Source organism: Aythya ferina, assembly GCF_964211825.1.
Source record: "Aythya ferina genome assembly, chromosome: 5".
Taxonomy (NCBI): Eukaryota; Metazoa; Chordata; class Aves; order Anseriformes; family Anatidae; genus Aythya; species Aythya ferina.
Window position 1 is genome coordinate 50,337,321 of NC_140301.1, and position 27,924 is coordinate 50,365,244.

General features: G+C 43.6%; 1 protein-coding gene and 1 long non-coding RNA gene across 2 annotated transcripts in view; both read right to left on the reverse strand.

Annotated features, from left to right (window-relative positions):
• CLMN (calmin) overlaps nt 1-27,924 on the reverse strand; it is a 72,156-nt gene that overhangs the window by 34,258 nt on the left and 9,974 nt on the right. The window lies entirely within an intron of this gene.
• LOC311437712 lies at nt 10,815-12,942 on the reverse strand. Its single transcript, XR_014693654.1, has 2 exons — nt 12,646-12,942; nt 10,815-12,026 (listed from the first exon to the last, which is right to left on the reverse strand). It is a non-coding gene; the product is annotated as an uncharacterized lncRNA (long non-coding RNA).

Here is a 27,924-nt window from a genome sequence, read left to right on the forward strand (position 1 = left end):
GGGTTCTCTTCTTGCTCTGGCACTAGTATAAGCATTTGTCTCTCTTGGTTTCTTCAAGAAAAAAAGAAAAAAAAAAAAAAAAAAGCATAAATGCTGATGAATACTTCACTATGAGAGCACAAGAAGAAGGAGCTGCATATTTCCAGCACCCTTTCTGTATTTCCAGCACCCTTTCTGATTAGCCTGCATTGAACTTCTTGCCAATATCCACCTACAGCCACACGGCAGTGCTGGTCCTGGCATGCTTCCTAATATGATCTCCAAGTTGCAGTGGGTTTGGCAGAGTGTTTGTATTTCATGTCTCTGCCTAGGAAGAGTCGGCTCTAGAGAAAAGTGGGTGGATGATACCAGTCTTTGCCTTGTCATTATGCTTTACCAGAACAGAGGCGCTAGAAGGCATCATGCTGATCTCTGTGACTACCTACCTGGCAGATGTTTTTTTTTTCAGTGATAAACAATTCTTTTTTCTCTTTGATACAAGAAGAAATGGCAAGATAAAATTTACTTGATCTGAAGAAGAGAAGCCTTAAGATTTGACAGACATGTTTTTTTTTCCTTTGTGTGAGGTCTGTAACATCTGAGTGGCACTGATAGAGACTAATTGGTTGTTGTCTCTTCCAGCAGAAGATCTATGGGACATCAAATGAAAACTTCAGGAGGCAAGTTTAAAAACAAAATTAAGGGAAGTCCCTCCTCACACACAGTATAGTCAGTTTGTGGAAGACCTCACAGCCAGACACTGTGGTCTTAACACACTTAGTGAGGGCCTAGGTGGAGACAGGTTCACAGAAGAGAAACCTACCCTTGTTTACCAAGTGCAATGAACCCTGTTCTGGCTCTGGAATTCCCTGGACTGCAAATGGCTGCAGACTAGCTGAGGAATTTGTGAAAACTCTTGCCCAGTTATTTTGACCACTACAAGAAAGAGACACTTGGCTAGATGGACCTTTGGTGTGACATATAGCCTCCAGCACATTCTTCCATCATGTGTTGTAGTGGATGGCTCTCAGCAGTGGGACAGGCCAGAGAGAGGCTGGCTTCAAGGCATTGTATTATATCCCTAGGCTGAAGTAAGAGATTACTTTGGGTAAAAGGTGCTGGGAGACAGAAAAGAAATTAAAAACTTTTCTGGTTCCATCCCATGTTCATCCAGCAACCCGTGTGCTCATGGGAAAAAGAGGGGTTTGAGCTTGGTTTTCTTTTGGACCACTGCCCGCTCTGTCCAACCTAGAGTAGGACTTCCACCACTGCAGACGAGGAGATGACTGCTACCATATACTGACAGCAATTTACAGCTGATTTTGAATAATCTTGGACAGTCTGACCCTTATAAAGATAGAAACATTTTAAAAGGGTAGAAGGGAGGAAGGGGGGACCTGGATGAGACAATCCCCTTGGGTACCTACTCCAAGAGCTTTTCACTCACTTTTACAGGTAGAAAGTAACAACCCCTGTTAAAGCTAACTGCTTTAAAACATTACTTTATTAATTTAAAGTGTATTTCCCTATTTATAAAACAGACAGTCTTGTTAAACCAGCTGTCTGTTAACAAAACAGCCACGAAAACTTTCTGCAGTGTATATCTTACAGGGTGTAGCTATCACGGAGCCCATGGGTGGTAGAGAAGCATTGGCATCCAGAGCTAGACACACAGCAGAGAAAACCCTGCAGCAAGCATAAGAACTAAAGCAAGCAAACAGGCCTGCTGTCACACCCTGAAGGTTGCCACCACCCAGCACTTGCCAGGGAAAGCACATTCAGGGCCCTTCCTTGCCGAAAAGGACTGCCACAATTACTCCCAGCAACAAGCCTTACCCATCAGACTGCAGATCTCTACAGGAAAGCAAAACCCAGAAATAAAGACAGGAAAGTGATACAAAATTGTTCTCAGATAGGTCACCACGGAGAATATTTTTAGACTAGAAACAGTCTGCTTGGTGTGGACTGAAGTGAAAAGAGTGGTTCCTTTCTCCTACCCACAGAGCGGGTGCTTTTCACTGATGCCAACATCCTCGGGAGATTTATTTCCCCATTCCCTTGAAGATCTTTTTATATTTCACCCTGCTCCCCCTACTTGCACGTCAGATATCAGAAAATGCTGTATTTTCCTATTTTAGGTCTCTGTTTTGCCTTGGGCTGAACAGAGGATATGTACACCCTTGTTTTTCCTGGTCCTTTATTGGGAGAGATTCCTGTACTATGGTGTAGGTTTGCTGAACACCCAGAGGTATGGACTATGCTTCCATTAGTTTCCTAACAATGTATTTCCTCCACAGGTAAGGCCACCATTATATTTACTTGTTTTAAAAAGGAAATATTATGATATCATCTGAGTGTATTTATAGGAACCTACAGCTTCCAGGAATGTTGGCACTTAGTGTCCCGCATACTTGCCTTAGGCAAATAACAGCATCCTAGGACTTTGTACTCTGAGGTGAGAATTTATCAGTCAAATGCCAAAACAAGAATTCAATTCTGATAAATTCTGTCAGTGTGGTGCTATATGAGAATGCTCTTTTAATTCAGGGCATCTCACTACTACCTGTGTTCTTCTCTGAAAAACAAAACCAAAAACAAACAAACAAACAAAACTATTTCTTAAGTGGTAGTTTTTCAGGAATTGCACCTGGAACAAAAGAGAAGAACCCCCAAGTTCCTGAAAAGGATCTGGGTTCTTACTGAGTGAGCAATTCAGTCCAGGTGCTGGAGCTACCATCCTCATGACATACACCCAAGGTGCAGATCCCAGCATTTTGTTAACAAAGCCACCTGTGCTGCAGTCCCAAGGACACCTACCCTTTAGTGTATCTGCCACCACCTGCAGTTTGTGGGCAGGAACCTCTCACGCCATAGTCTTTAAATGTCACATGATTTGCATCTGTCTGAGAACATGCTCATCAGCAGTTTCCTAGGGCTTTGAGACTCCTTTTCCACTTCAGTCACAGAGGTGAGGCAGCAGAATTGTTCCACACCAAGGAACATAGTCAGCAACCCACATATTTTGGAGAAGACATTTTTTTAATAGCTTATCATTTTTCAGATTGTAACATGGATAAGTCAGAGTCAATGGCTAGTATGGCACACCTGAATTTCACTGTCAGTTTGGCAGCATTCAGCAAAGGGCTTCACTCCAGATGCTTGGTCATGGGCTGCCCTCCTCAAAGGGAGGGAGGCACTAGCTTTCTCTTCACTTCCTGGTGCTTGCTTCAAATTGTACCAAACATCCATGAAAACGTGTTAATGTCTGCAGCTTTCTATACTAGGAGGTTTGCATGTGATATCTGGCGGTTCAGCCAGCTCTGCAAACCACACACATGGTCCTGGTTTAAACTAGCAGAACCCTCTGTCCTGAGTAGAGTTGGCATTATGAGTAATATCAGCCCATAATAATGGACAATTTCTGTCCTCTACTTAGTAGTTTCAGGTGGAAAAAGAAGTTTCATCACAATGTTACAGATCCAGTGAGGCCTAATTCAAACATCCACTTGTCCCCTGCATGCCCATTCGTAGATGTGTGACCTTGCGCTCCATTTTCCTTCCGTCAGTGTCCCAGATCACTGTCCCAGATTTGCACCCTCTTTCCAATTCTCCTCAAAACTGCAGCCAAACTCATTCCTGACCCAGGCCTGCTGAGATGATCCTTGCTTGCTGGGCCACCTGCACAGCCACAGGAGGTCCAACATGGACAGCAGGACAGCAGTGCATATCACCAAGAGCAGGGGCACTGTGCATAGGCCCAGCTGCAGGCACCCACTGCTGCCCCATTGGGGGTTTCTGCGAGCCTGGGACCTGCATGGTGCTGTCCTCCTGCCCTCCCGTGCTCCCTTGCCACAGCATGCAAGGAGGAATTTTACTTTAAAACCTGTGCGTCACTGCCTAAAATATGCACTGTGGATAAGATGCTACATATTCTCTTTGCTAATCTCTTTGAGCTCCTTTAATTGCAGCCTGGAAGCTTCTTCCACACTAGTAACTGGTGTTATTTTACCCTTTCTCTTAAGAGTTCAGCTGGCTTTGCTATTTACAGGCATTTCGCAAGGATTGAATCTGTTCCTCAATTTTTCATGGGATACAAAGTCACATGTACCACAGATTATCCCACCATCCATCCCTCTTCTGCTCTTTGAGTCAAGTCAGAAAAGAAAAAAACAACCTGCATACTTTTCCCTCAGAAGTACAGCCTATTAAAAATTAATAGAACAAATACTTTAAATAGAAGAAAGAAATACTTTAGATTCACCATCTTGTCACCTCCACCATTCTACCAGTGGACAGCACAATTGAATAAGGCTTTTAATTTATTTATTTATTTATTTATTTTTCCCATATGGTCCCCTCTGCACTCAGGATCCATTCTTGATTCCACATGCTCACAAGTATCTGTTGACAGGAAAACCATTTTTCCAGCTAGTTTATGCTGGATGTATACTCTTCTAAGTATTGCTACTTTTCTTTCCCTTTCTATTCTTTATTTGCTAGATTGCATACCAAGTACTGGAAAATACCAAGTTTCAGAAAAGATGAGTAAAGGCCACTTTCAGAAAGATCCAGGCTAATTCCAAGACCAGAGTGAGGAAGCACTGCAAGTATTTCTTCTATCTTACCAGGGGCACACAGTCTGTCTCAGTCATACTCCACCAAATTCCTCCCCTCTGTAACTTGGGTTTCTTCCTTGAAATTGAATGCAAGTTGCCCCAACTTGCTTTTCAGCAGTTCTCGTGCTTCTGCATAAACATGGCACTTCTCAGGCTTTCTCCAGAATTGGTAATCTGACTTCCACTAGGAATGTCCCTTGACAATATTGTAACAAAAAAAAAAATCATCTCCTTTTATTCAAGGAAAATGTAAATGCAAATCACAAGCATTTTATACTTCATTTTTTTTCTGCATACATATGAAAACTGGATAAAAAAGCAAGCACGGCAGACCAGCACTGTAAATACTTCAGTGGCATGAGCAGCTTCCCTACAGAAGCAGCATTACATTTTAAACTTTAAAATATTTCAACAATTAGCAAACAGCTCTATCTGCCACTTCATTTAAAAAGCTGTCAACTGTGCATTAGTCAATTAAGTGCTTTTTATTGAGATTTCCAAGAGGAATTACGACTCCTGCTATATAATTTGGATACATCTCCTTATAGGATTAGTCAACAGCTCAGAGCTTCTGCCCCAAAATAAGTAAAACAGAACGCATCAGAAAGGGCCAAGCAATTGCTAAGTGACAGAACGTAACACTTTTCCATGCCAAGAGGATTCTGGATGGGAAGGAAAAAGAGAGAGAGAAGGAAGGATTTATGTGCATTATTAAAATGTATCAGTCTATAGATTTTCTCTTCTTATCAGTGTCAACATCTCATGTATTTTTGTAGCTCCAAAAAAAAAAAAGTACAATCCAACTGCACTTTACTGAAATATTAAGTTTCTGTATGTTTTGGTTAAATTTATACTATGCTTCAGAACTATTTTCAAAAATGTGGAGTATACTGAGTTTTACTGAATTATAAGGAATGAAGAAATCTGTTGAATCTTTAACTATTTGATTCTACCTATCAGAAAGATCTTTTTAAATTAAAAAACAAACAACAAAAACTAATCCTGCTAGTAGCAAAATATCTTTAAACTGTGAATGGGATAAAAGCCCTGCAGCCATGTTTGCAGATGGAGCCCTCAGACTCTCCTCTCCCAGCACACAAACAGGAAGGGAAGGAGGTAAGAGGCTGCCACAGGGAGAGCTGTAGTGCTCGTGGGACAGGGCACATACCTGCTGCACTTCCTGGGCCCCAAGCGGTATTTGGAGATTCCAGATCACCTGGATGTTAGGAGCCCAAACAATACACCTCTTCTTTAACAAACTGTTGAGATGTCTTACTGGGTATTTCTTTAGTAATCTGCCAGAGTTTTCTGGCAGATTTTTTAATATGATTATTTCCATCATCTTTTATCCCCTTGCCAGCTAAAACAGACACTCTGAAACAGCTGAAGTATTTGATTAATGTTTTCAAGAAAAAACACACCCCTACACTTATCAAAATTGTGCTATGTATTTTAACAATTATCGATGTTTCCAAGACACAAGACAAGAAAAGCACGGCATCACTAGTAGGTCAAGGGAGGTGATTGTCCCGCTCTACTCTGTGCTGGTGCGGCCTCACCTCAAGTACTGTGTGCAGTTCTGGGCACCACAGTATAAAAAGGACATGAAACTGTTGGAGAGTGTCCAGAGGAGGGCTATGAAGATGGTGAAAGGCCTGGAGGGGAAGACGTACGAAGAACGGCTGAGGTCACTGGGCCTGTTCAGCCTGGAGAAGAGGAGGCTGAGGGGAGACCTCATCACAGTCTACAACTTCCTCGTAAGGGGGTGTTGAGAGGCAGGAGACCTTTTCTCCATTAACACCAGTGACAGGACCCACGGGAACGGGGTTAAGCTGAGGCAGGGGAAATTTAGGCTTGACATCAGGAGGGGGTTCTTCACAGAGAGGGTGGTTGCACACTGGAACAGGCTCCCCAGGGAAGTGGTCACTGCACCGAGCCTGTCTGAACTTAAGAAGAGATTGGACTGTGCACTTAGTCACATGGTCTGAACTTTTGGGTAGACCTGTGCGGTGTCAAGAGTTGGACTTGATGATCCTTAAGGGTCCCTTCCAACTCAGGATATTCTATGATTCTATGAAAAGAAATTATGAACAGTGTGGTTTTTCCCCCATATGCATTCAATTTCTGCATTTCCCACAATAATTTGGGGCCAAGATGTAGGTTTTATTATTTTTTTTCCTGAAAATACCTAAGAATAAATGTGTTTTATTCAAATACTTATTCCACGTAAGGGTTGAGGCTGTCTTCCGTAGACAAGAGTCTGCCTCCTAAAAGCTTTGCAAAGGAAAATCGATTTTTAGTTCATTTTCATTATCTTCAGAGATAAACACAGTAACTTAATAGCATAAGCAGCAAAGAACAACGCTGTAGTTCAACAGTACAGTAAATCCATCCTAAAGCTTGAAGAACCAGATTTTTTTAAAAAGCCACATCATACAAAATGCTAAACTAATACAAACCTATCCTACCTGCTTTATTATTTAAAACAAGCTGCAAGTTAACTTTGTACAACCAAGTTTTAGACCACATCAGTTATTTTCTGGTCTCTAGCAGCTGGCATATAAGGATAAAACCACCAAACTATTCGTTTGCACATTCTGGTGAATTCATCAGAGAAGGAATAGTGAGCACACGTGTGATATGGCTCACCTCTGTGTTGCTTTATTGTACAGTAACAACACACATTCAGTATTAACAGTGATGAGCTGGGTAGGTAGAGAGAAAAACCTAACACGAAGTTTGCTCTTGGTTCATCTTGTATTTTAGCACAAGCAGCTTCTATCCAACCCAGGACAGCCTCAGACTTGCTGTCAGAGCCACCGCAGGTATCAGAAAGAGGAACAAGAAAATCAGATTCTGTCCCACTTTGCCCATTGAAAAAGGTCTGGAAGCAAAGCTAAAGCCTTATGTCTGTACATATCTTGGCTGGGGAGAGTCTGGATCAGAGCTTATTCTCAAGGAAAGTAATATTCTCAGGAAAGGTAGCAAGAGAGAGTCTTTAAAAGCAAATAGGTTGGATCTACTACTTTTAATATGAATATCATATTTGAATAGGTTTATAACTCAATTACAAGTCATCCAGTATTACCTGGTCTTGTAAACAGCAGACAGTAACTAAAGCATTTAACCATCACTATGACTTAGAAGTGTTAATGTGGATAGATTCAAATCTTCATCCTGGGAAGTAATCAAAAGCAGAAACATAAATGGAGAACTAACTGCCTACACCGGGTTTCATCAGTCACATAACATTTATTTCACTCACAACTGCAAGTCTGCAAGAGCAATCAGTATCTCTTGAGGAAGAAGAGCCCTAGCAGAACAGCAGCTTGCTTTCTATTTTGTCCTTTAGTACTACACGACTGAACTCGATGTGTAGTGCCACATCTGTTTTTTCCTACCTTTATCACAGATTCACAGTTTACATACCCCATGAGGGCATGCAAATAGTCCTTTCACAAAGATTTGCTTAATGTTCTCCAGCAGTTCACAAACCCAAACAGCCTAAGCAAAGTGGGAGATAGGGAAGAGAGGACTAAACCTGTCTGTGACTCCATGGGAAACCAGATGCAGGATTTGATCCCAGCTAAAATTAACCTGGTGGACAAAAGGGTTTATTTTAACTCGGTCACTCGATCCAATTCACTGCACAGTCACACAAACACTTGTGCCTGTATGAGCCAAGGGGGAAAAGGGTGTGTTAGAGCTCTGCCTCTCTTGGCAGCAGCACTGGTTTATTTCTATTTAAACTGTATGTAAAACTATGTCTTAATAGCCCTTGAGCCATTTTATTTAGTCTCCTGAGTCACACATACATCACACAGATTTTTGCTGCTGTCCAGACTGGAGACACTCAATAAACAAAGCATGAGTCTTCACCCAGGACTGAAAACTATGATATGTTTAATTAAATACTCAGCGATCCTGTGGATGTCTCTAATAGCTGCATTTTTGGAAATATTTGTAGTTTGGTAGTTAGAGCAGAGGGTTGCCAAGATATCCTGCCAACAGGAGAGAAGCAAACAAGTTAATTAGTCTTTGTGCCCCACTGCCGCTACCTTTCAGAAGCACTTTGCAAGATCGCAGCATGAAAGCTAATATTTTGATTGCATGCCTGTGAAAGAACAACTGACAAAAACTTAAGATTCTTGAGACTATTAAAAACATCTAAACATGTAACAGACAGCTGTGATATGAACCTAAGAAGTTCAGTGGATCACAGAATCACAGAATCACAGAATTTTCTAGGTTGGAAGAGACCTCAAGGTCATCGAGTCCAACCTCCAACCTAACGCTAACAGCCCTCCACTAAACCATATCCCTAAGCTCTACATCTAAACGTCTTTTGAAGACTTCCAGGGATGGTGACTCCACCACTTCCCTGGGCAGCCTGTTCCAGTGCCTCACAACCCTTTCAGTGAAGAAGTTCTTCCTAACATCTAACCTAAAACTCCCCTGGCTCAACTTAAGCCCATTCCCCCTCGTCCTGTCACCAGGCACGTGGGAGAACAGGCCAACCCCCACCTCGCTACAGCCTCCCTTGAGGTACCCATAGAGAGCGATAAGGTCGCCCCTGAGCCTCCTCTTCTCCAGGCTGAACAAGCCCAGCTCCCTCAGCCGCTCCTCGTAGGACTTGTTCTCCAGGCCCCTCACCAGCTTCGTCGCCCTTCTCTGCACCCGCTCAAGCACCTCGATGTCCTTCTTGTAGTGAGGGGCCCAAAACTGAGCACAGTACTCAAGGTGCGGCCTCACCAGAGCTGAGTACAGGGGGACGATCACCTCCCTAGTCCTGCTGGTCACGCTGTTCCTGATACAAGCCAGGATGCCGTTGGCCTTCTTGGCCACCTGAGCACACTGCTGGCTCATATTCAGCCGACTATCCACCATCACTCCCAGGTCCTTCTCTGCCTGGCAGCTTTCCAACCATTCCTCTCCCAGCCTGTAGCTCTGCTTGGGGTTATTGCGCCCCAGGTGCAGGACCCGGCACTTGGCCTTGTTGAACTTCATGCAGTTGACCTCAGCCCATCGGTGCAGCCTATCCAGATCCTCCTGCAGAGCTTTCCTACCCTCAAGCAGATCAACACACGCACCTAACTTGGTGTCATCTGCGAACTTACTGAGGGTGCACTCAATGCCCTTGTCCAGATCATCGATGAAGATATTAAAGAGGACCGGCCCCAGCACCGAGCCCTGGGGGACGCCACTAATGACTGGCCTCCAACTGGACTTGGCTCCATTCACCACGACTCTTTGGGCCCGGCTATCCAGCCAGTTTCTAACCCAACGAAGCGTGCGCCAGTCCAAGCCAAGAGCAGCCAGTTTCTTGAGGAGAATGCTGTGGGAGACGGTGTCAAAAGCCTTGCTGAAGTCAAGGTAGACCACATCCACAGCCTTTAATGTGGATGTGACTGTCCATTCTCTCCTGTGTATTCACAGAGCTGCTAAGAGACACTGTGCCTGCATTACGAGAAGTCCTCATTTCAAGAGTTTATTTTCTCTCTCCATTCTGTCCCTAATCCTTTTCCTCTGCCTATTCTGTGGTTAGCTACAGAATATAGTGTAGACACTGTTGGTTTATAACAGTTAAATTACACATTTTGTTGGTGGCTCATCCCAATTCTACCCCCAAAGATGTAAGAACTTGTTTTTCACAAGTGGCTGGATACGTAAGGATCGAGAGCCACCTTCCTCCTTGCCTTCTTTGCATTTATCTTCCCTCCACTGCTTTCCTAATGCTTATTTCCCCATCCAGGCTTTGATCTTGCCTGTAATCTGGGTACACAGTTATCTGTACCTCTTCCTTTCCCTGTTCTTCCTCTCCTTCTCACAGGAGATAAACCATCACAGATCTGTAGAGGTAGTTCCCTTACCAGACAACAAGCTAGAGAGGCAGGACTATGCATAGCACATCTGTGATGCTGCTCTGAGATAGCAGTGCTTAGCGGAGCGTTGCACTTATCCAGTCACGCCAGCTATAATATTTCAGGTCAGGACAAAATGAACAAAATGCCCCTCAGGCATCCAGGCATTACACTGCCCAAAGGCAGCTGATGCACCATCTCAGGAGGCCTGATAGCAGGATTTATCCCCGCTCATGCATTAAATATTAGTATCACAAGGGGCTGCTGCCTTTTAAATCCAGCTAACCATAAAAGGATCCTCTATATTGGTTATTTCAAATCTGAGGGAATGAATAATTTAGAGGCACTACGCACTCTGTGCAAGAATTAAATCTTTAGTTAGGAGCAGGAAAACATCTAACAGGTCAAGATTTTCACATACAAAAAATAGAAGAGCAAAAGATCAATCACCCAGACATATGCAGAGCAGGCTGGCACTGGGGTTCTGATGTGCAAAACGCACACCCACTGATCCCAAATCACCCCAGCTCCAAGCTGGGAAACACATGCAGCGTGCAGGCACGTCCCTGCCTTGCACAGCTGGTCTCACAGCTGTCCTCACACCACGCCGGTGGCACGGCACGGGCAGAGGAGGATTCCCTCTCTCTCAGACTGATTTTGCAAGCAGCTCCAGGATGAAACACGCCACACACAGCCAAACAAGAGCAGCGCACAGGCTGTGGGATTTGACTTTCATTAGCTGCAAGATGCCACACCAGTGGAAAATAAACAATAAACTTATCTTGTTCCAGTGACTTAATGCTGCACAAACAGAAGCTGGCTAAATATAGACTGTGCCTGCAAAATCTGCCTCCACAGGTGAAGCCAACTAAAAACCCTGCTTGTGCCAAAGCATAAGCAAGTTTGCTGCTGGTGGTGGTCCTGGGCAAGGGGGCTCACTGCTGCCAGCCCAGCCCACTACTGCTGGGTTCACTGAGACCAGATGGGCACATACCTACCAGGCAGGATGGCAGGTGGAACAAATGCACCTTTGCTCCAGAAATCTGTTTCACAGCCCAGTGATGAAGAGGAGCTCTGCTGCCCACACACGTGTGGAGTCTGTAGCAGAGCGGGCAACTTTCATGTGCCAGTGGCACAATCAGAAGTCCTCTTAACCTTAGGAGTGGGAAGAAAAGGTCTACGAATATACCTCAGAATAAGAGGTGGATCTATAATTTGAGGCGAGGACGTGAAAAAATTAGAGAAGAGCTTCTGAAGACAAAGCCTTTTTGAATGCTCAGTTCAGTACGCTGAACTACAACACCTGAAGACACCACGGAGGAGTCTCTGCCTCCACATACCAATGAGTCCTCGCTGCCGTAGGATGCAGCATTTCAGCATCAGTCACAACCAATACTCTCTGAGGTGAACCTCCAAGGTCCCATCGCAGTTGGGATTTGCCAGGTATAGGAACACCAGCCCAAAGGTCAGCGTGTGGTGAGGACATGGTGCTCAGGCGCAGTTCCTCGTCTTCGGGACAAAATCCTGAGCACTTGAGGCACTGCATTTCTCCAGAGCAGGGTGGGCAGAGCTGTAACAGCAGTGAATTAGGTGGCATAAAAATCACTTGCATTTCCTCCCTTAGTTCTTTTAAAAAGCTGGGCTATTTTAGACGAAGAAAAGCAATTGTTTTAACAAGTGGTAATTGCCCATTAACATTTTTTCTGCATTAGCACATCAATATTTTTTCAGGTCTCCTTTGGAACTGTGAGCAGGCAGAGTTCAAGAGGAACACTGTGAAAACACAGGCCAAACGCACGTTGCATCACTCCTCACACAGCCACAGGTATGCCAGATGGAAGGGACCTCTGGAAGTCTCTCTCCCAACCTCCTGCTCAGAGCAGGACTATTCCCAACATGAGATTACAGCTTGCCAAGCCTTCAAAACCTCCAGAGATGGAGATCACGTGGCCTCCAGCCTCCCAGTGAGGAAGCTTCTTCCAATGCCCAACCAAGCAACCAAGTGAGGCTACTGCCCCTCGTTGCACTGTCTGGCACCACTAGGAAGAGTCTGGCTTCCTGTAACTGCCCTTCAGATAGTAACTGGATTCCTCCAGTAGCTAAATTCCTCCCTTAGCCTGCATTTCTCCAGACTAAACAAGCTTATATCCCATAACGTATTTTCCTGGGATGTGCTCTGGTCACCTTACCATCTTTGCAGTCTTTCACTGGACCTTCTCCACATCCCTTTTGACCTCGGGGGCCCACAGTCAGTCACAGCATTCCTCACCAGTATCAAGCAAGCACAATATGTTACTGAGCAATGCAGCCCAGTCGAGGGTTCCTGTTATTTGCAGTCAGGGTGCACTGCTGGGTTGTTTCCTGATACCTTCTGGCATCTACTGTAATAGCCACATCCTTATCAGCAGGGCTACAAGTCATCCAGCCACTTCCCAGCCTCTACCAATGCAAGGTTTTATCCTGCCCCAGGTGCAAAACATTATATCTTTTCTTACTGAGCTCTGTAAGCTTCATGTTGGCCTACTCCCCAGGTTTATTCCTCTGGATTTGGGCTCTCCCACCTGGCAAGTCAGTTGCTCCCCCCAGTTAAGTGTCATCAACAGGTTTGTGGAAGGCACACTGTGACTTCAACAGCTTGATGGTGGAAATGTGAAGCACTGTGGCTCCCCACACTGAGCCACAAAAACTGCTTACTACCTGGTGCCAGCTGGATGTCAACCCTTTGATCTCTTGCACTCCAGCCAAAGGTGGTCCTGGCAGTTTTCAGCCCACCTAACCATCTGTTCATCCAGGCTGTGTCTGCAGTATCGGAAAGGCCATTCTCCACTGGCAGAATTTGGCAGCTTTGAATCTCTCCTAGACTGGCAAGGCTGAAAACACACAGTTGGGATAAGAAGCCATAATATCTCTGAATTAAATTTTTTAAGTCCCAAACAATCTGAGACTACAGAGTGCAGAGGCCAGTGTTGAACAGTACCATCAATTTATCAACCGAAGAACAGTGGTCTGTATGTTCTTTAGCTTACTGAAGACTGATGGTAGTGTTCACAGAAGAAATCAATGTCCAACAGAACTTCAGGTGCCTATCTAAGTGCATTTTCCAAGAATTAAGTTGAGCTATTTTCAAAGTCAATAGCTGCCATTAAAGTCTTACTTCTAAAACCAAAGAAGATTTTCTCTGTACTGTGACCTTGTTAGCAGTTAACAAGGTCACACTTTCAAGACAATCACAGCACTTGGAGGAAAAGATTTAGTAGCTTTTAAAGAAGCCACTAAAAGAGTAACTAGCATGGGATCTAAACCTGAAGTAAAAAAATGATGGCAAAAGCACACTGACTGACGTCAGTGAGAACTGGGTATTCAGATAAAGAGATTACCAATTTGGGTGTACGTCCACAAATTAGCAATTAGGAAAAATTGCTTTCAGCTGCATTTTGCTGTTTTAAAAAATTAATGACATGTAATTAACACTAATTTAAGGACAGATGAAAGCCCTTGTTGGTGCTGAGAGGAGACACGCCTGACACAAAACAGCTACCTCAAACACAGCTCTGGTGGTGTCAGCTAGAATATTTCCACCGTGTTCCCAAACCAAAATTACAACAGCTTTAATCTCTCTGCCTTCTCAGGCACTTCCTGCCCATTAATCTTTCCTTTTGCCCATGGTCTGATCTTCAACAAAGGTACAAGAGGAGAAGAAATTCATTGTGCTTCTTATTACTGTACAGACTGCCAGCCATCAGCCAGCCGCTGCTCCTCGGTACCCGCACACACCCTCACATAATGGCACAGATCTGCTGCCCTGGTATTTGTTACACATCTGAACTCAGAGCACGAGCCTGTGAAACACCACCCCACAACGCATACATGGCTACAGCTACATGAAAACAGATAAAGGTATCCAGGCTCACCAGTAAAATGAGTTCGCTGGAAGATTTCCTGGCAATTTCACATAATCTACCCTGACAACACTTCCTGCCTTGAAATAAGAGCCGCTCGGCTCTGTGCAGAACTGTTGTGCCCGTTCCCTTGCAAGGCTAACCCCTGTGCAGGATGCACCACAGGCAGGGTATATGATTGCTGTCTATGTGAATCTCCAGTTGTAACAAGCAGGCAAACCAGTGAAGTACCAGGGTGATGCAAGGAAAAAGCTATTTGGCATTACGGAAGTGTGACTTCATGTTTATCATGGGGTCATGGAGGAGGTGCACAGGGTAAGCCCCCTGCCTGATCAGCACCTCAGCCAAAGGCAACTCCTCTCACAAGCACCCTTCCCACAAATTCCAGCTCACACCACAGTGCACTTTGAAGTGATATCGTCAAAGTTAACCTCTTCCAATACCCCACCCTATAAAAGCACGTGCCTGTTACAGGCTTAAACGCATCAGGCTTGCAGACTTATTCTAAAGAAATTTGCCCCCAGCATTTGGCCAACTAAACTGTAAAACCCTCATGCAGTGTGGTTTAACCATGAATTTTTCTGGACAGTGATCAGGCTGGATCTGACCTAAGTGTTGGTCAGACCTAGCACCTCATTTGTAACAGTGGCCAATAGCACATATTAGTCAATACACACAACAAAGGACAACAGGGACTGGTTCTCAGCTGAGTTTCAGATTGCCAAACACCTGGCATGTCAAAATCCAAACCAGGTGTCAGTGGTGCACCCCTTCTGCATGGCCAAGGCATGCCCATTTCTGTTAACCATATCCCCTCCTGTTGAACATTTCTCAAGTTCTTCAACCCCACTTCATTGAACAGGCACTGAGGTTCCCCACTGAGGTTGCAGCCGAGACTCGGGTTAATTGCCCAGTTACTGCACAAAGCCAGCACACCTCTGGGTTCACCACACATCACTTCTACTAGTGGGGCTTAGCAGGTACTAGACCCTGTAGTATAACTGTTTGTGTATAGCTCATGTGGCATCCTTAAAGAAAACTCTTTGTAAATCTAACAACTACTCTGGAGCCCCTACCAGGCATCCCCATTCTTCAGGTAGGGGAGAAGCTCAGGGATCTCATTTGATTTCTATTTCCTCCAACTCTTATCTCTACAGTCTCAAGTTCATTGATCTTTTATTAATAGAAGGTTAATTCTTATAGTCACTCTGAGAAGCTCAAACAGACTGAAACCAGAATTCAGTCATTTTATCACCAGCAGAACTTCACAGCAGAAGTTTTACTGCAGACAGGACTTGCACCCCCTTACCTGTTACACGCAGTGTATGGCCACTCTGAACAAAGCTCCCTTTTTGTGCTTCCTCACCCTCCCCCACGACATTTGGAAAAATATTGAAAAGCTTTAACCCTTCTCTGACTTGTCTGCAGCAGTTCCCCCCGTACCAGGACCTGGAGAAAGCAGAGAAGGCATCATCTGCAGCAGCTGAGCAGAGGTGCAGGGAAACAGGAATTTCCCTTTAGGGACAGGCTGCAGAGAATTACCTGGTTGCTTAGAAACACACGATTAAAACCAGCTCAGTTTTCCCCTTCCTTCACACATGCACTTAGGGAGAGGCCATAAATTGGCTGCTTGGGAGACTCAGGACAGACCATCTGTGAGGTGAGACCCGGGGTCACTGCTCCAGTCAAACAGCAGGCAGGGGGGCAAGAAGACTCTGTGCTCCCCCTTCCCCATCTGTGTTAGCTGCCTTTGATTTCCAGCGAGAAGTTTCTCCTCGCTGAGTTTTATCCATCAGAATGAGACTCAGTCGTGCAGCTCAGCAGCCGAGTCTTGTGTGCCAGGATTTTGGCTCCTATGGCAATCAGTTGAGGGAATGCAGTCAGGGCAAGGGAATCAAGAATGAGCAGCTGATATTTACAGCAGATTATATTTAAAGCACAAATTACATTAAATTCTGCACCTCTTACTAATGTTTCCTACGTGAGCTGCCAAAGCATCAGTGATCGGCGGCAGTACACAGCCTTGCTGCCTGCTTGTGTGTTACATACCTCAAGAAGTCTGGCAGAAAGACTGATTAAAAACATAGAAATACAACTGCTGCTTTGCCTACTCACCTTCACATAGCATGGAAGTGAGAAAAGCCATCTAGATAAAACAGATCTGGACTTAATCTCACACAGTTTATGGTCAAACCAGTTTAACATGAAAAAGCACCATCACTAATGCAAACATTAGAGCAGAGCCCGCAATGTGTGCTCAAGAGCTTTAATGAAGTCTCTGCAAGAAGAAAGCTCTTCAGGGCTGGTGTAACAGATCAAAATACAGACGAACTGAGATCTGCCTATAAAGTAACAGAATTTGGAAAAAGATACTGGAAAGTGCCCAGATTTAGATGCTTTAACATTCATTCACATCTGCAGACATCAGCTCTCAGATTTAAGTGGACAAGATCTGCCGTGTAGTACCTAGTAACCTTATGGACAAGAGCCAGTGGTGTGGTTATCATTATGCTGGATAGTTATTACTAGCCGAGGGTTAATTATTAGCAGAGCTGAAAATCAGAAAGAGCTTGATCCAGACTGCATAGCTATGTACACACACACAAAGCCGCTACCCTGAAGCACTTCCAGTCTACTTCCAGACAAGTTCAACACAGTTGAGACATGTACTAGGTGGCACGTCATGTTAGGGTAGAAGTGACAGAGAGACCACAGCCAGGCTGCTCTTGGAAAGAGTTAACACCTTCATGAGTAGGAGTTGTCGGGGATTTCCACTGTTTTTTTTGAATACCACTTCAATGGTTGTTTAAAAACAGTTAATATCATTAGAACAAAGTTACATTTTGAGCATTATTAAAGTAGTGCATAAGTAAAATATCCCTTTGACATGAGAAGGATTTTTTTTCAGAGTAAGGACTAGGAGCTGGCTCCTGCTCCATGCTGAGTGCTTTGCTATGAAAGCAACAAGCTCTGCAGGGACAGGTTTACAACCACCATATCTCTGATTTTGTCAGACGTTATTTAATGATTCTTGCTGGTGGGATGGGGAATAGGAAAAGAATGGAACAATGTAAGAAAATGGGGAAAAAAAAACACAAACACACACCAAAAACTGAAATCACCTGACAACTTATTTTGAAATCAACAGAAACTCAGATTTGGTAGACCCGTTTGTTCTTTTCCACAGCAAAATGCTTTCTGGGCTTTCTACACGAAGCATTAATGGATCTCATCCAAAGAAACCAGAGAATCTTGTCCTGTCCCAAGAATGAACATCCTGACCATATCCAGGATTTTTTTCACTCAATTGTCCTATTTCCCCTAGAGAGAAATTCAGCATTAACCCAAATGACTTAATTTTAATAAGTATAATTTTAACTGTTGATAAGCACTAGCTATTCAATCTGCATTAGGAAAGAAAACAAGGAACTCAAATCTGGGCAGGCAGAGACGGCTGAATTCAGAATACAGTGGCAGGTGGGAATTGGTGCTCCGAGTGCAGATGAGTAAATCTGGAGGTTTCCAAGGCAGATGCAGTGAGCAAGGAATGCAGGTGATTAATGGGACCACAATCTTCTGTAAACACCATGGGAGAAAAATGAAAGGAGTTTATGCTGGCAAAATGAAATAAAAACAAATAGCCAAGCCGCCTAAACAAGGCAGCATTTATACATGATGAAGGAGGTTCTGCGGAGAACACTGCCCTTTCACATGCTCTGGTAGCGTGTGCGATGCATAAGGGCAGTCTGACAGGACCATGGGCTCCTCGTGAGCAGGGCAGCTCTTGTTTGCCAGAAAAGGATGAGTGTTTGCAGAAAAGGATTAGTGTTTCCAAAAGGAAATCGGGGTGACCTCTGCATTCGCCCCATCCCTGAGATTCAAGGAAATGAAAATGGGAATGGGGAAATTCTCCTCGTTGTGTGCAAGTCAATTTGAAAAAAAATGGAGGGCTCTGTTTTACAGTCAGCCTGCAGGCCGGATGGGCTCCATGTGACCCAGCATGACAAGGAGAAACTTCCAGGTAGCTGGGTGAACAGCCAGCCACGGCAAGGGAGGACAAACACTCCTGTTATCTCCTACCCCCACTGAAAACAGTGACTCCCTCATGGCCTATATTGGTCCATTTCTAAAGGACTTGTGCTTGGTACCACGGCCAGGATAGTAGCAATTCATGTGTTTAAAATATGGATTTTACATATCTGCACAACTATTTTGTCAATAACTGCAGACAATGAAAAATCACAGCTCCAGAGGAAATCTATGTGCTTAGCCTAGGACATCCAACTCACAGACAGCTTGGGACTGAGAGGGAGAAATGCCAAAATGGTAAAGAGAGCCCTGGGGGCCTCATCAGCCAGGATGGCTAGGTGTAGAAATCGCACCCAGTCACTGGAAACCACCACAGCTCAAGGTGTTTGCCATTAAAATTTGCAGCGATGAAAAAGACAACTTGAGCGGGGATGAAGGCAACACAAGGGACCTCCCAGGCATGTCATACAAGCAGTTACGGTGACAGCAGATATGAGTAGACTGAATTTTTATCAAGGCAACACTTGCCAACATGGTTTCCCAGTGAGCCTTCCAAACAACCCCCCTGCTATTTACACCGAAGATCTCCCAAATGTGACTCTCGTTAGTAAATTGCATCTTGCTCCAGTAAACACATTTCCACTTTGACTGCTCTCCTGGCCTCGGCAGGAGCAGGAAAGGTGAATTCAGTCCCACGGCTGCTCCTGTAACTAGGCCGGCAGCCTGGAGAGGCCTTGGTAGGCCCTCACTTGTATCCTCCTGGAGTGCTCTCCAGGTATTTGCCCTGCATGAGTAAACCCAGGTAAGCTGAACTTCAAATAGGCCTCGCCCTACAGAGTCAAAAGAGCAAGGGAAAATGTTTGTGTGATTTGTAGTATTTACATTGCGAGCAATGGAACCTCTTGTTTTGACATATTATACATGCCTGAATCGCTAACAAGGCTACAGACTGCACAGGCACATTATACACATTGTTTTTTGTCATGAAACAGTTCTGTGGGACTCTGCTCAGGGACCAGCAGACTCGGGTTATGGTAGCATAACTAGACAACACCATCCTGCCTACGGTTCAATTTAATCCATCCATCTGCTACCTACCAAAGCCAAAATTTCACTTTTTGCAGCAACATTGGCTTTAGTAGTCAGACCAGGCCTTGTCTGTGATTTTTGCTAAATTTTTATTCTCAGTCAGTCACGGCTGTAATCTTATTTATGTGTAGTCATGCTACCAAAGCCATGATATATTTTCAAGAGTATATAAATGAAAGACCTTTTTTTTCCCCTCTTCAATAGTAACAAATTAAAGAACAACATATGCAAGGCAACAAATAATCTGGATTTATTCAAACTAACCTTGAATTTGTTTGTTTGTTTCATAGTTTGCGGTCAGCAATGCACAGGGCTAATTTCATTGATTTCTATTACAAAGATAAGTGTGCCACAACAAAGAAGACTGAGGTGAGGTAGTAGCTTTTATTAGGCCAACAAACAGGAGCTGGAAAAACAACAGAGCAACTTATCAGCCAGCCTAATAAAAGACATTACCTCTCCCTGCAAACCTTACATAGCTTATACCATGGCAGCAACTTTACTGCTCAAATATTTATCATCCTAACAATTAAATTCTGCATTGACTGGGAGTTACAGAGCAGCCTCAGTTTATAATTTACTTTTGCAGCTAAACAAGGTTCTCAGTGCAGAAGGACAAAAAAAAAAAAACAGAGGAGCACCAGTACTGGAAACACAGATGATAGCATTTTGCTGGCGTGGGCATTGGATCTGCAAGTTCCTCCACCCACACACTGCAAAGCCAGCATCTGCAGAGAACCCCCAGCAGCAAAGCCACGGGCTCTGGGACCAAATTACCACCAAGATGACGCTGTTTAGAATTACTGTCACCAGCGTAGGCGGGCCTGTGCCCCACATAACTGATCTGTGAAGTGAGCTGCTCCCCGGTGGGCACGCAGGGCACCTTGGGGACCCCTGCGAGGCAGCAACAAGCTCCTTGGGCACTGAAAGCGATTTATCATTCCACATTCGCTGGCATGACATTGAATTAGGACAGCATTTTCTGAGAGGTTGGAGAAATAATTATATGGCATGGATTACCAGGCAAACAGGTAAGGTGTAGCCATGGGGTGGTGTAGGGATACCCAGCAGAGTTTAGGGAAGAGGAGGTTTCCCTGGAGCATCCCCAAGTCTGGAAAAAGATTAATAAGCTGTTTTGAGGGAACTAGCACATTAAGGTATATCACTCTGCCTTGTCAACTGCACAGTAAACATACCCCTACACACAGATGTGGCCCTTGGTAAGCATCCTTGTCATTAAAAGCTCAGGCATCCCTCAGTGACTTTCTTGTTGAGGCAGAAATGCATGGAAATGCTCTGGAATTTCTTTCCTAGCCTGTTTGTGTTTAGAGGAGCCACATAGCAACTCCTCCTCACTGCCCCAAGGCAATGACAAAAGCAAGAGACAGAATTACACACGCATTAGCGTTACTTCTACCACCAGGGCAGGACAGGGCTCTCTGCTCAGCCTTCCCAGCCAAACCTCTCCTCTGCCAGTGCCTCTGGGCACAGCCTCCAGCCACTGTCTCTGGGACTCACCACAGCTCCAAAGGCATTCATCCTGCTGCAAAGCACACACTTGGCCCATTCCAGGTCCCTGCCACTGTCCCCCACTTCCCTCAGCCCCTCTCTGGCTGGTGACATGTCCCTTGGTGTGCTGCTGGCCTCCAGGCAGGTGGGCATCACAGCTTGCCTGGCATCCACCTCCTCTGCCATGGACTTTGGTTGGCTTCAAGTGGGCAGTGCTAGCAGCTGGGACCTCATCTCAAGGAAAACACCTACAGAGGTAATCTGCACCTAGAAAAAGCATCCGTAATTCATTTTACATTCAGCCATGAAAAGTTAAAGTAGAGCCACCTTAGTTTTGCAGAGGAATGTCATGCTGACATCCAGAGTGGTTTAGTTGTTCAACTTTCATGAAAGTTAATTTAGATTCACTTTGGAGTGTACTCATGTAAGACACATGCTTTGTTACTCCTTAACTACATCATATCACAGTGGCTGTAGCCAGGCTCACTGCTCTGTGGCACAGTAAATAAATGCTAAATCTGTGTTTTAATAGCATCAGGAAGGCAGCAGCTGTTACTGCTGAATGCCCAGCAGATTGCTATTGCTCTCAGGATTCTCATCAGTGAAGGTACTGAATAGCCTTAAGATATTATGGTCTGGAAACAAATGTTTCTTTCATAACCAGCACCTTAAAAAAAAAAAAAAAAAAAAAAAAAAAAAAAAAAAGTATGTTGTTAAGAGACGACTAAAAGACTTTCCTATTCCCCTGCTATGGGCGCTAGGCTGTTGAATTTTTATCTAAAGAGGAAAATAAGACATTACGCAATTTTCTGAAAAAACATGTTATAGTAATGGGAGACAGGATACAGAATTAAATGTTTAATTCATGGCTTGTCAGAGCCTTGAGGCAAGACCTTTTGGACTTGTTAATTGCTCTTCTGAGTAGTCCAGAAGCTATAATAATGTCTCCTACAACTAGGCAAATACACAAAGCTGTAGTAACATCCACTTAGGGGCTTCCACATCACTCCTGCTGCACAGATGTGCTGCTGCCCACCTGACCATATGCCAACCAAGGCCCAGTATATGGGCTCATCTACGTATCTGGATCTTGTTCTGGTATGTATTTCTGTATATTCAGGTTTTTGGGCTGCAGACAGATATATAAACTGACTGTAGCTGTATTGTGGCCCATGGAGGAGTCCCACTGTATGCCCTGCACCTTCGCATGTAACCGTTTTGTATGTAACCACTGTGCACTTGAGACCAGCAGAAATGAGTGGCTCCACAGCTGCAGCAGCCTGATTTAGCCCAACTGAGCTCAATGGCAAAAAATTCAGTGGGTGCAAGATCAGATCCCAGTTGCAGGCAAGGATATTAATATGACGAAAAGGGAGGATGAAGGCATAACAGTTTCTATATATATGTTACAGGGGTTTGCATATGTACATTAATTTGGCAGATCTAAGCCATCAAAAATATTAATCAAAGTATTTTTTATTTTCCTATGCCATAACCAACTCTTTTTCCCTGTCCCCGTTGAAAAAGCTAGGATTTCTCATCCCAGCAGGCAAAATCATAGGCTTTTATCTAGCTACTCGTTCAAGTTTCTTCTATTCCCATACTCTAGTGCAGAATATGCTACTCTAGCCAATTCTCTGATAATAGTCTGGCAAGCACTCCTAGCCACTACTGCTTCTACTTTGTTAGACCCCACCAGAAGTTAACTTCAAGGACTTTAGAAAGGCTTCTCTATTGCTGTTTCCAATTTGTTATATTATCCAGCTAGAGTCATTCACTGAGTCGTCAGAGAGATGAACTTGCCTCTAAAGCAGAGGGATCAGTTGCCTTCCTGTTCTTTCAGCCTTTCCTGCTCCAGCCCTTTAGGAAACTCTGAAACTATCTTCTTCTTGTCCTGTTTTAATCGTCTTCTCCTGCAGCTCCCTTAGAAGTCTTGACTGATAACTCTGTGTCACTTTTTACATCACATCAGAAAGAATCTCTTTTTTTAAGCCCTTTCCTTCCCCTTTAGTATTATTTACAGATACATCAAAATTACCTTAAAAACTCATTAATAAAAGTGTAGATCAATATCTTTCATAAAGCAGCTCTTCTCCAAAGGCTGAGGTTTACTTCTGTAAAGCTAGTGGAAGAGCAAGAAAACAGATTTGTCCCTTAATTGTACAGTTCTAAGTTATACTCTGTTCATGAAGTTATTGAAGCAGATTGAATTTTTACTGCTAATGTTCTTTCTTAAAGATAATCCATTTATTTTTCAGGGTCAAGAATATGAAAAAGCAGAAGGACTCAGGAGATGTGAATAAAAAACAAGATGGTTAAAGATCCCTGGTTTAGACATGCTTTGTCTGGAAACCATCAGTATTGTCTCATGAAACTCGGTAGTATAAATGAAGCTATCAGTTACATGATAGTGGAATAAAGTTTCACAGCAAGTGAAACATCCTTTGAGTATTTCAAATCACATTACAGTGAAGAGACAAACTGTTTTGCAACATCATCTGTATAAAAATATCAACTATTAATTAAATATAACAGGCCTCCCATTGAGGGCAGTTCAAGACACTAGAAAAATGAAATGAAACTGAGGACCCCCAGACTTAGCCCAGACTCAAAATGCTAATTCCTTGTTCATAAAATAAATAATCTCTTAGCTACTTTAGAATTGAGAAAGAACATGACTCAAACCAAGATGTAAACCATTCAATGTGCAGCTCCCACCTCTGACATTTTAATTCTAGCAATGTTACTGTCCTTTACAAACTTGTGAATTTAGGTTTTGACATCTACAAGGGGCATACACAGAATTCACAGTTTCCCCAAGACCCAGGGTTTACAGCCCAAGTAAGCAAATTAAAGGCAAAGCATGAGAAATGGAAAGTGTGAGCAACAGTAAAATGTCACTTAATCTTGTGAGTTCCACTTTTAATAAATTTTAACAGCTCTCCCATTGGAAGTAAGGTAAATAACCATTAGCAATAAGTACTGTTTGGTGTAGTTTTTTCTTCTGTGACCTACTCATTTGGTCCAAGAGAGACAAGTCCTTAAGAACAGAATGGGTCCACTGCAATTGCAACACAAAGGGCAGTCTTTAACTTCATGCAAATAATACTAGCACAGATGGTGAATCAACATTTTGCAGGAAAATTCATGTGCTTCCACATTAATGAGACATGGGTTGCAAGAACACAGTATTATACATTGTCGTCACTATGTCACAAGCAATTTGCTGTCCAAGCCTAGGTATCCAGATGGTATCAAAAATACTCCAAACTTTTTATATGCACAAAGCTTTCATTATAATTAAAAATGGTTTCAGAAAACATACTGTTTTTTCCAAGTATTCCCAGTTCACTTTTAACTGCTGAACACGTCCTGTATTTTGCTTGCAGTGGATTAATAGGGAGCATGTACACGTATTAGAAAACCTCAAAGGCAGCATTGGGAAGTGCTATCGCAGGAGAGAGGAACTGTGCAGAACCATCACATTCCCAAAATGCAGAGGAGAAGGAACTGGGAAGCAAAGAGCTGCATGGTGCTTCCCTGGTGGGTACACCAGCAGGGACTTCAGAGAAAATCTGGAAACCATGTCCATAGACCTGCATGTGGGATGGCACCAAAGCAGAACTTGGGAACTACACGATCCCCATTCACACAGATAAAAATAGCTCAAACTAGAAGCAGTGGCTGTTTCTGCTTCAGATCATGTTTAACCTCCTTCTCCACCCATGACAAGGTTTATCCGTTTTGGAGCCAAAGCAACTGGACTTGATGCCAGTTAACTAAGTGCAGTTATTAGCACACTTTCCTTTCTGACTGGAGCCTCAGAAATCTTTATAAAAAGGTCCCAGTGAAATAATTGCTTTCTTTTCACTTCACCCTAGCAGACTCCCACAGGTTTGACTATTTTCTCTCTTTTAAATAAATTGTGCAGCCTCTCTTAAAAAGCTCACTTTTTTAAAAAGCAGCCTTGAAAATACCAGTCTAAATTTGACATATCCTTTCCTATGTTTCAAAGCCAGAGAAGGGTTTTTCTAGAAGATGACACCTTTTCTACTCAAGTAGATTGAAAATCTGCTACAGGAAAAAAGAAAAAGAAAAAAAAAAAAAAGAGAGAGAGAGAGAGAGAGAGAAAGGAATTAACTGCTGGGAGAGTATGTGGGTGGCAGGATTTGGTCTTTAATCTGAAAGATGAAGATGTATGTCAGCACTTCTCCACAGACATACCTATAGGAGATCTAGTTGTTTTCCTCTTTGCATTGCTATAGGCTTGTATTGTTTTCTGATGATACCCCTTATTTTTAGGTTAGCTTCCTGCTGGTCTGTTTGCATTATGTCCAAAACACTAAGAGGTTAACAGAGCAAGAAAAGCTTCAGTCCTTTTTCATCAATGCATTTACCTTTCTAATTGCCTCAAACAAATTCCTCTTGAAATTAAAAATCGTTTTGTCAACCATGCAACAGACCACGTGGCTAAGAGACTTACACACTGGTAACCAGGGAGCAGGCAGAGGAGGCGGCTGCTCAGCTGATGGATATAAATAGCAAAATCCTAGTCAACAGGATATTATTGTTCTTTGGGGTTCCCAAAGAAGCCTTAAGCAATGGATCAGCCCCTACGCGCATGCTGATCGCAAGTCAGCACTGGGGTGCAGTGGGAAGGCAGCACAGGAGCAGCCCTGCCCTGGGAAGACTCCGGGCTACTTCAGAAGTGGCCAGGTGTTGGTACTGCTCACACTGATGTGGGAAGAACAATTGAAAAACCAGGTGGTAAAAGGCTCAGCAAACCACCAATGTTAATCCCTTTACATATTAATAACTCATCTTTAATAGTCATGAGACTAGAGAGCAGTGCTTTCCCCTGTTCATGCCATGAAGCCAAACCTAGATGGACATCATTAGATACATTCCAAAGAGCTTGAGAAACTGGGAAAAGAAAACAAAGAAGTCTTTCCAGAGAAGAGCAGAACGGCTTATTTATCAAGTTGCAACTCCACAAGACACCAGCTTCAAATGGCTCCGAGTCAGGGCAGCTTACACTCTCAGTTGTCACAGAGCTTCCATTATAATCCATATTGCAAGGTGAGGCAATTCATTACTTCACCCCTTTATGATGTGATTTGGTTTTGAGCAATTTGATTGTTCTCCTACTTCTAATTTTCGGTTAACTCTCTCACTTCCTTCTCTTGCAGAACATACCCTTATAATATTCCAGGGCAGACAGACATCTTTAGACAGATCTCTCTCTACATTCCAGCAGGATTAATACCTCATGCATGCCCTAAGCAAGCTCTCTGTTGGTCTTTCTCTCTACCCACACCTGAGCTCTTCCAGACCCACAAACAAAGGAGACATGGTTTCATGACACTAGACACAGCACTGCTCTGTGTTAAATTAACATTTGGGTGATTCTGAGAACCAAACTTGAGAGTACAATTTGACAGCTTGGGATAAATTTGATCTGATTCATTTACACATGCAAACGGAAAGCTTTTAGTATACATTCCCCAAGAAAAAGAAATCACAGTTCCTGGAGATGTTCATGATGAAGGATATTCTTCTGGCTCCTAGTAGGAAGTTTACTTCCTTCCCCAGCTCCACTTTATCTTCTTTCTAGCAACACAGACTCAAAGCAAAGCAAACAGAACTCCTGGAATAAACTCAGGGAACTGAAAGTACAGTAAGAAGAGGCCAAGAAAGCACAGCTGACTTGGCTATTGCCTGAGATAATTCCAAAGCATTTGGAGGAAAATAAGTTTTACCTGAAGATGATAAAATAGCAACTCATAAAGATGGTCAACATAAGACTTCAGAAAATACATCTTCCCAGGCAGGATGAAGTAGAATAAAGGAAGTTGTCTACATTCCATAAACATTTGGTCCTACTTGTACCATAAAAACCTAAGCCAAGCCAAAATGAAGTATGCTTTGACCAAGTGTGCTTGCACTCCGTTAGTCTTGACCTACCAACTTGTCTGTATTGCAGAGAACACCAACAAATGTGAGTAAATCCAGAAGGAAACCGCCCGCAGCCAAACAAGGGAACAGCACACGTTGGGATGACAGGTGAGTTGATAGCATCATGTGAGTTAGCAACTTGTAAAAGTTTATTATAGAAGATATACGTATTGCAGTGCATGTAAATTGTTAGGTGACATTAGGTATTTCTGTCAGGTGGCAAAGGAAAGAAAAAGAACGTGTCAAAGGAGGAAAGTGGTCATGTAGCTAGAGTGGTCACACTGGAAAGAGAAGACCGAGGTTCAAGGCCTGCTCCACCAAAACTTTCCGTGTTCACACACACAAGAGTATGTCATTAGGCTACCTGGATAAGTTTGAAATAATTCCTCTGGCTTTCATGTGCCTTTGTTCCCCAACCCTGAAACAGGGATGCATCTAGACAAATACATTAAAACTGTGAGACACTCAAATACTAGGAAAGAAAAATAGTTCCCTGTTAGTTAGTATGTATTAAGGACATACTTCAGTTTTCATCAAGACAAATGAAAAGCTATGGGAAAAAAAATCCTGCAGGCATCAGTATTACCTGAGTACCAGAAGACAAGCTGGGACCCTCTCTGTAAAACCACAATTGCTAAATGCCACTTCCATGTCCCTAACAGCCCCATCCTTCTCTAAGAATGCAGTGTGCAAGAAAGCACATGTGTAACAGGACTGCCAAGCCCAAATGAAGTGGGCAGCCTCTGTGAACCTTTCTGTCACATGGACCTCACGTTAGCACATTATGCTGTTTTCCATGCAACTCCTGTGAGGCAGCCTGTGTTTAGGCTCCAAAGCTGATCATTAGTGTGATAAATGAAATGAGTGGAAACTCCTGCTCATAGAAACCAAACTGCAGCAGCTCTCCCATCAGTCACTGCTCTAAGTTTTGTTTCATTAGTGAAACAAGAGTATGAGAGGTCAAGTGAGTGTTCGGCTCATAATTAA